We start from the raw sequence: 10,470 nt of genomic DNA on the forward strand, positions 1-10,470 counted from the left end.
GGGAATCGTATTGACACGTTACAATGTTTGAAGTGGAGATTTTCAAACATTTGGGTAGTTTTCGAGCAATTCTAACAAAAATATTAGAAAAATGATTTTTCGAGAGGTCATTTTTGGCCAAAAACGTACCCCAACTTTAGACATCTGCTAAAATAACAGGATTTGTTCTAGGAACGAGATTTTTTCAGCGAAGTCATCTTAAGATGTCCCCTACACAACCCCTTTAACAGAATTCAGTTTCATTGAGAATAACCTGAGAAATAGTAAAATCCGTAAAAATCACTTTGACCCAATCTCACCCCCCAGACCCAATGTCACCCCCACTGACGGTAGACATAAGAGGTTTGCTTATGAACATCACGAGTTATCGCGATTCTACGAAAAAAAAGTTTTGAAAAAGTTGGTCATCGTCGATCATGGCTGTTCATCGTCACCCGCAACAGACACGGACGACGAAACAAAGAGAAACGCAAAATGAAAAAAACACGAAATTTTAAAATGGTCAATGTAGATTCGAAAAGTACATTAAATTTCCCATAAAATGACATGTTCCAAAAATTTTTACAGTTAAGTTACGAAAAATGGAAGGGTTTTTAAAAAGTTTTTTAGTGTTTTTTTTTTCTATGAAAAAATACGTTTTTTCGTAATTCTGAGTACGCCATCAAATCGACCGTCTAATTTTACATAAAAGTCTCTTTGACAACAAATTTCTATCTCATCACCATTTCAGGCTGCACCTCTTTTTTCGTATGTTCAAAAATGGAAGGGGTCGTACCGGCCCTCCGTCAAGAGATATCAAAAAACGGACCTCAGATTCGTGATCCGGGACAAAAGTTACCCCTTAAGACAAAGTTTCACGGAAATCGAAGAGGGGTCGGGGCAACTGCTGTGTGACTCACAGTGTGTGAGTTGGCGGAGAATTACCCCTATGTCAAAAAAGTCATTTTGCATTGTTAGGGGGTATGTAAATGTATGTAACTCTCAATCTTGCGAATGGATTTTCTGATCACGCAACATGACTCAACAGATGTTTTTTAGTTTACAAAAACATATAGAAAAAAAAGAAAATGAAAAAATGCGTATTTTGGGAATTTGACTTTAAGTCATAAAAATTTAATTAGAAAATTAGAAATGTTTTATTCCGTGTCTCATTGTTTTCTGAAAAGTCCTACTCATAACCAAAAACTTTATAATTGATAAATTTGAGCTTTTTTTGCAATCAGTTCGAACAATTATTTGAGGTTTTCAAATCTCCACATAGATAGCAAATATGACAATTTGCCAACGAAAATCTATCACAGTTCATTTTCATCATTTTACGAGGTACTAAAATCGTTCAACGGATACCCTATAACGTGAGTCGTTAATGTGACATTGATAACTAAATGGGTAGAAACCCCGACTCGAACTCTGAAGGTTTTGCCTTTTTACTACTTTCCTGTCACCCAGCCGGTGTGGGACGACAAAACTAGTTTTGATGTTTCCCTCGGCTAATAAAAAGCCTCCTCATGCTATAAATACGAAATGAGATTCGAGTTTGTTATGAATGGGAAGTTTAAATTTTTTAAACAATTTAAATCAAAAACGAAACCTTCCCCGGTACGCATAATTTAATATCATCGTTTGCAATTTGCGACTGGCACTTCTGGTTATGGCTTATAGCCTGTTGTGCAGCACTTTTGTGTTTGCAGAACTTGTGGCAGCACACACAATGAGAAAAGTTTGCAGACCGAACGACATCTAATTGCGTTAAACTGCAAACAATGCAATATATTTGTGGGGGATGGGTGCAAGCTTCCCAACAAAGATTAACCTCTCCGGTGACGACAACGGGTACCTTAACTTTATTGTGTGGTTGAGCAATGGTTTCTGGAAAGTTAAATCTTTCCAGCATGATTTTGTATAGTTGCAGTTGAAAAAGTTTGGTTAGGATTCTTATTTTCTTGTTTCAACATTAGATTTCAGATTTTTAAAACAAGATTGCAAAGCATTTAAATTCTTTGAGTGGATGACAAGGAAACATGTCTTTGATCACCTCAGAGGCCATTAATTTTACATATTTTACTCTCACTTAATTAATCGAGCAAGCGAATCTGTTATAAGCAGACAAATATGTTAACGTCTACTTTTGACAAGACCAGACGATACCTTCATAACCTATTATTCAGTTTTGACCCATTTTCACTCTTTTTAAAATTGTGCTCGTGATGTGATTGATGGATTCGAAAATAAGACGACATCTCACAACGAATCTTAATGGAGCTCAGAGCTGATGCTTGCATGCTGCACCACCATCATCCTTTCCTCTCACCTGCTATCGAAAATTTTCACCGCCAGGCCGCTGTTAAATCTGCCGAAGGCAGTCTTTTCACGGCTGCAGTTTTTCATGCTCTTCAAGTGCGCTCTTTTACTCACACTCCTCAGGGCTTCTTACTAGGGGGTGGTTGTAAATTACGTGAGTTTTGATATGGCTATTCCATGAAAATACAGAGAAACAACGCAAATTGTTTTATGCATAAAAATAATTTTATTTTAAATAACTTGAACATGTTTTATAAGAATTCAAAAACCGAAAAAAAATTAGCGTATCAATTTCAAAAAACTGTTTTTTTTTTTTCAATAATGCAAAAGCATTTAGAAATCAATGAAATCATATCCCAAGTAACATTTTTTTCCAAGAGTTCTACAAGAGCTCTTCAAGATAGCTACAGCATAGCAGTTTGGACCGCGGTAGGATAAAATTCTCTTCAAGTACTCTTCAAAACTTCTTCAGGAGTTTGGAAGAGTACTTGGAGAGAGTTTTATCCTACCGCGGTCCAAACTGCTATGCTGTAGCTATCTTGAAGAGCTCTTGTAGAGCTCCTGGAAAATAATGTTACTTGGGATTTTAAGTAGTCCAAAGAACTAGTAAAGCCTGTACCGCAGATGCATTTTTCGGAAATTTTTGTAGTAGACTAAGATTTTTTGAAAAGTAATGATTCCAAATGAACTTGACAAGCTCTACATTTTAACTGTCGAAAATAAGTGTTTTTTGCCCTTTCCGAATGTTACTCTTTATATTTTAATGTTGAAATTATTTGACGCAACTCCATCGTTAAACCACGTACTCTTCCTGTCATTCTCTATAGAAAAATGGCCTACTTTTCTTCATCAGAAATAATAGAATTGAAAATTTACACAAAAGCCGAAAAGTTCTACTTTTCATTTTGGTTTGAACGTTGAATTGACTAAACACGTGTAAGTTTAATCCCATTCAAAAAGTGTTTTTCAGCATTGCAAGAAAGTAGGTATAGTTTGCAACTCGTTCTAAAACTTGGTACACCTTGTGGCATAGATTAATCTACTGTTATATAATACGCGGAAAAAAGTCAATTCTCGAAATCGTGAATTGTGCTCATGAATTTGAGAACCACGAAGGAATAAATTCACGTTTATATTGCAAATGCACCATACTCATGAATGGTTCTCAAATCCATGAAAACAATTCACGTTTACGGGAATTGATTTTTTCTGTGTAGAGAGCAGACATTTTAGAAACAGTTTAATTTTTCCACACTGAAAATTTAACCAATAGCCTATACCTTGCCTAGACCAATCCAGGTATTTAAGCGAAAATGGCGTTCGAAAGGTGAACGCCCGAAATGTCAAATCACGCAGTGGTACCAACATTGTCATGCCATGGCATGACAGCCACATTTTTTTTCTAATGTTGGTGCTACTGCGCGATTTTGACATTTCGGACGTACACCATTTGAACGCCATCTTCGCTTAAAAACCTGGATAGTTTCCGAGATATCGCGAGTTGAATAGTTAGAGCTATTCAGGTGACAGCTTATTAAAAACATATTTTACAAAGTCGCATTTCCTTCATGAATTATTTTAAAATCCCTAAAAAATACAATATTAAAAATCGCGAAGAAATTTTCGAAATTTTAGTGATTTACTCTTTTGGTTAGTAAAAAATTAAATCAAAAATACGTAACCTTTGAATGCCCTTTTGCAGCAAATGCACAGCCACTTAATTGGAGGTACCGTCAACTGGGGTGAATTGGGACACATGGGGCGAATTGGGACAGCAGTTTTAACCATGTTAGAGCACAATATTTTGATTTTTCTGGTTGGTTTCGGATAGTATAGACTCAGAGCAACAAAATGTGTGCATCCATTTCCAAATTTAAAACCTTTAAGTACTCTAAACACTGCTGTCCCTATTCAGACTGTAGTCCCGATTCACCCCAGATGACGGTACCTGCAAGTAAGAACGCCAGCTAGGGCGAGGATAGCGTTCCGGCGTGTGTACCGTCTCAGCCGGGTAACTCAATTTGGACAGGTAAAGTAAGGTACCGAGGTGCGTGTCTGTCGGCATCAACGAGTCAGTCAGTCAGACAAGAGTTGAGGCAAAGCTGTTGAAAAATGGTAGGGGAGAGTGGGGAGACTTGATCCCCGGGGAGACTTGATCCCAAGCCTGTATCTCGTTAGCATGTGGGTAAAACAATTAGCTTTGTTCTAGAAAGTTGTGCGAAATTGACTAAAACTCATTATAGAAAACAAAGAAAAAAATTAAAAAATGTTTCGATTGATTTACGCACATTTTTCTAAGAAGTGCTGCAAAAAACTTCCAAGAGATCTTTTTTCTTTATTTTGATATGTATAGAAAACACTCAAATATATTCACAAAAATATTTTTTATGCATGAATTGTTTGATAAACATATAAACTCCAAAACCCTTACGCATTTGACTTTAAATTTATCGTCATACTATTTTTACAATCAATTGTTTCAAAAAGTGCGTTTAGGGAGACTTGATCCCTGCATTTTTACAGTCACTGGAATCAGCCTCAAGATTAAATAATTGGGCTGGGGTTTCGTACATAGTTTCCTTTAGTATAGTTGTACATAACTTACTGCAGTTTGAACCGTTTTTCAAAAGTTTTGTAAACAAAATTACCAGCTTTTGTAAACATGCTCAATTTTGGTTTAAAAAAGACAATTTTAAGTTTTTAAATATTTTACATGCTAAACTTGTTATATTTTGAACACAAACGTACAGGTTTAATTTAAAATTGTGTAACTTATAGAAAATTAAAAGTTTAAATGAATAAGAAACATTTTGCTTAAGATTTCTTCAAAATGTTGAAAGGGGGATCAAATTACCCCCAACATTTTGAAAAGGCCGGTTTAAAATATTTTTTTAAAACGCTTGGCATAATTCGAAGAGTTTATCTGATGAAGTACCATTATCAGCCAAACATAGTTGAATGTTTAAGCTTTCAATTCATGCAAAAAGATCATAGTTTTGTGAGAAACTGACAGAGTTATGTGCGATACAAAAAAAGGGGATCAAGTCTCCCCACTCTCCCCTAATCTAAATAAGAACAGGCTCGAGCGAATAAGGAAAATTGAAGAGGGAGAAAAAATCCTTGCGATATTTTTGGAATATTTCGGAACTGAGCCTGAAATGCCGTGGAATTGAAAACATTTTTACAATTTGCCCTTTTTTCGCTCTTTAACAAAACCAAACTTTTGTGCATTTGTCAGGATAATTTATTCATTGCAGTTTTTCTTTATTTCTTACGTTGAGTAACCAACCCTTCCTCTCCTCCACGTGGTATGCGCGATATTCAGTGCCGTCAGGGAAAAAACTTGGATAAATGTGTGATTGTGGTGAGCTTTACTCAGGATGTGGGGGTTCTGGATGGAAAATTGGATTCTGTGGTATTTTCTTTGCCATGTGGGATGTCAAAAGAATTTCACCTTTCAGGAGCAGGAAAAAGTGGTGCGGTTAATGGTTTGACATGTTTAAAAATTGATGAAAAATGTTATTTAAAAAAAAAAACACAATTTTATTTTAGTTTTTCAGCTAAAAAAAACTTTTAATCCCTGACAGTGACTCCAATTTCAGCCAACGCCGCTGCTCTTTTACACAATAAATCAATTATTTTCATTCAGGTCAACCGACCAATACGTCGCACGCTCCCTGATTGATACACTCGACTTTTTCATGGCACTTTTTAAACCGCTCAAAAGTCTCGAATCAAGTGTGTCAACGGAGGCAACAAAAAAAATCGAACACATCCCCCCATCCTCCTTCGTTGATCCCAAGCGAGCCCTCCAAAAGCCCACGGGGACCATTTGCAGCGGCAGAGTACATACATTCATTCAAAAATAAACTTTATCACGTGCCTGTTTTCATGCTTCCCCCGCAGCAAGTTGGTTGAATCAAAACTTGTGAGAAAATCCAACTAGAAGTGTGGAATTTGATTCAATGATTCATTGATTCATTGATTCATTGATTCATTGATTCATTGATTCATTGATTCATTGATTCATTGATTCATTTGTTAATTTGTTGATTTGTTAATTTGTTAATTTGTTAATTTGTTAATTTGTTAATTTGTTAATTTGTTAATTTGTTAATTTGTTAATTTGTTAATTTGTTAATTTGTTAATTTGTTAATTTGTTAATTTGTTAATTTGTTAATTTGTTAATTTGTTAATTTGTTAATTTGTTAATTTGTTAATTTGTTAATTTGTTAATTTGTTAATTTGTTAATTTGTTAATTTGTTAATTTGTTAATTTGTTAATTTGTTAATTTGTTAATTTGTTAATTTGTTAATTTGTTAATTTGTTAATTTGTTAATTTGTTAATTTGTTAATTTGTTAATTTGTTAATTTGTTAATTTGTTAATTTGTTAATTTGTTAATTTGTTAATTTGTTAATTTGTTAATTTGTTAATTTGTTAATTTGTTAATTTGTTAATTTGTTAATTTGTTAATTTGTTAATTTGTTAATTTGTTAATTTGTTAATTTGTTAATTTGTTAATTTGTTAATTTGTTAATTTGTTAATTTGTTAATTTGTTAATTTGTTAATTTGTTAATTTGTTAATTTGTTAATTTGTTAATTTGTTAATTTGTTAATCTGTTAATTTGTTAATTTGTTAATTTGTTAATTTGTTAATTTGTTAATTTGTTAATTTGTTAATTTGTTAATTTGTTAATTTGTTAATTTGTTAATTTGTTAATTTGTTAATTTGTTAATTTGTTAATTTGTTAATTTGTTAATTTGTTAATTTGTTAATTTGTTAATTTGTTAATTTGTTAATTTGTTAATTTGTTAATTTGTTAATTTGTTAATTTGTTAATTTGTTAATTTGTTAATTTGTTAATTTGTTAATTTGTTAATTTGTTAATTTGTTAATTTGTTAATTTGTTAATTTGTTAATTTGTTAATTTGTTAATTTGTTAATTTGTTAATTTGTTAATTTGTTAATTTGTTAATTTGTTAATTTGTTAATTTGTTAATTTGTTAATTTGTTAATTTGTTAATTTGTTAATTTGTTAATTTGTTAATTTGTTAATTTGTTAATTTGTTAATTTGTTAATTTGTTAATTTATTAATTTGTTAATTTGTTAATTTGTTAATTTGTTAATTTGTTAATTTGTTAATTTGTTAATTTGTTAATTTGTTAATTTGTTAATTTGTTAATTTGTTAATTTGTTAATTTGTTAATTTGTTAATTTGTTAATTTGTCAATTTGTTAATTTGTTAATTTGTTAATTTGTTAATTTGTTAATTTGTTAATTTGTTAATTTGTTAATTTGTTAATTTGTTAATTTGTTAATTTGTTAATTTGTTAATTTGTTAATTTGTTAATTTGTTAATTTGTTAATTTGTTAATTTGTTAATTTGTTAATTTGTTAATTTGTTAATTTGTTAATTTGTTAATTTGTTAATTTGTTAATTTGTTAATTTGTTAATTTGTTAATTTGTTAATTTGTTAATTTGTTAATTTGTTAATTTGTTAATTTGTTAATTTGTTAATTTGTTAATTTGTTAATTTGTTAATTTGTTAATTTGTTAATTTGTTAATTTGTTAATTTGTTAATTTGTTAATTTGTTAATTTGTTAATTTGTTAATTTGTTAATTTGTTAATTTGTTAATTTGTTAATTTGTTAATTTGTTAATTTGTTAATTTGTTAATTTGTTAATTTGTTAATTTGTTAATCTGTTAATTTGTTAATTTGTTAATTTGTTAATTTGTTAATTTGTTAATTTGTTAATTTGTTAATTTGTTAATTTGTTAATTTGTTAATTTGTTAATTTGTTAATTTGTTAATTTGTTAATTTGTTAATTTGTTAATTTGTTAATTTTTTAATTTGTTAATTTGTTAATTTGTTAATTTGTTAATTTGTTAATTTGTTAATTTGTTAATTTGTTAATTTATTAATTTGATAATTTATGAATTTGTCATCAGAAACAAGAATTATATTTAAGCAAAGTACTTCAAAGTTCAATGTTTCTTTTTTTTTTCTCACTCTCTTCATGCCAGCAGCTTCCACAGAGAGGGACAACTCTGTTGCGAGAGGATGACTGATGAAGCATTCCCGCGGGGTCGACATTTATGTTTTCACACTCACTTCACATATTCTACGCTGGACTATTTTCCTCAAATATTTCGTTTATTAATTTATTGGTCCAGCAAATTTATTGACCGAGGGACAAGTTTTGGCGGAGGGGCCATTTTTTATCCCACATGTGTTTGTTAATTGGATAGCCATGTTCAGTTTTAAGGCGACATATATTTCAAGTTTTTAATTTCTTCATCAATAAATGTCACTTTCATAGACATTTTTGAATAAATTACATCGAATTACAAAGCTCCAAGCGATTCATAAAATTCATTAAATTTTCAAATCTTCCTGGAAGGCAGAAATTTTGCATCTTTCGGTCGCTAAAACTAAAAGCCAAATTTAATCGATTGATGATATTGCTGTGAAACATTCTAATAGCACTTTACCCGTGTGACGCCTTATCTTATCCATTAGCGAGCGGAATTGGAAGTCGTCGCCACTTTGCTTGAGGGGTTTCCCCCCAAATTAGGCAGCAGTGGTAATTTGTTCAATCTTTAATGTATAACTCTCTTCCATTATCCCGTTTTATAAATTCATCTAAAATTTACTTAGAAATTACACAACCCAAAATGATTTTGCATTCAAGATTTTGTTATTGCTGTAATTCAAATTTGACTAAGCCTCATCTCTCAAATTGCAGCATATCATCATATCGCACCTTTCATCCAGCATCAACACTCCACACTCTCAGTCACACACGAGCACCGATCTGGGTCAATTTCCTCGAAGACATACTATAACCTTCAAGGAACACTTTATGGGAAACGTTGTTACTTTTATTATGGTGGATCATTATCGTAAAACTGTGTTCCTCAAACGACACATTTTTTCCTCTCTCTTCCACTTATGCTTAGAAGGAGGACGACCATGTCCTACGACACCAAACCGGCATAATTATGTGAGGCAAAAACTGTTTTCTCCCTCGGATATGGACTATATGGACCGACAATGCAGTATTTACTGCACCAAACCACAACGTCGTGAATGGTGTGACGACGTCGACGGCGATGATGATGATGAGGCACTCTCAAACTCATCAACGTGTTTATAACACTAAAGTTAAACACCGCGGCTAAGCAACTCGGATCAAGCTTGGGCGGTCTAATTAGGACGAAGTTTTGACAGTTTTTTCACGAAGAATAATGAAAAACCTAAATATGTGTTCTTATGTTAAAAAAAACTCTAGAAATATTTTCTACATTTTTCAGTTCAACTCAGCATGAGCATGAGCATGAGCATGGTTGACTGCCAATGAGCTGCTACTCCGTTATTGACAGATCAGCTGAAGTTAAACAATGAATCAAAAATGATCAGTGGGAGCCAACCATCCGTTCACTGTTTAACCTCTGAAGATCTCTACTTTATTAGTCAATACCGGTGCCCTCCCAAGAAGCCTGCAGTTCAACGTAAGGGAGGAATGTTAGTCTGATAGTTGAAGTTGCAGACTCATCAAGCACATAGTTTTTCGGTATATAGGTACTTGTTGATACCGCTTGAGACCGTTGAATCCACAGCATCTCCTTCAAGCATCACGTGATTAATTTTTTTTTTTGGGTTAGTAGGATAAGGTATTGGCTTTTTGATGCCTCCCGAGCTACGACGCTATGGGGAGGACTTTCATAACAGACCCGTCGGCGAGCCTTCCGAACAACGATGCTATGGGAAGGTCTTTCTGGTTAACACACAAACTCACTCACACACAGTTATTTTGCTCCACTATTATCTCGACGTTCCAAAATGTCAGTGCGTCTTTCGATCATTGTATAGAAATGGCTTTTTCACCGCAAAAAAATTAAACCTTTTTCGAAAAATTTAAACACAATCCACCCGACGCCGTGCCTTCCGAACAACGATGGTATAGGAAGGGCTTTGAAAATCACAAAAAAATCACTTTTCACTCCGAATATTGTTTATACGACCACGCGCTCCCTTTGCCAATTATGCACTGATGACGCTGCATTTTCAGCGGGTAATCTTCTCCTCGCAGCACACAATACACGACAAAAATGCGAAACAAAAGGCACAAAAAAAATCACTTTTCACTCCGAACAT

This window comes from Culex quinquefasciatus, chromosome 3 (assembly GCF_015732765.1).
Source record: "Culex quinquefasciatus strain JHB chromosome 3, VPISU_Cqui_1.0_pri_paternal, whole genome shotgun sequence".
Classification (NCBI taxonomy): domain Eukaryota; kingdom Metazoa; phylum Arthropoda; class Insecta; order Diptera; family Culicidae; genus Culex; species Culex quinquefasciatus.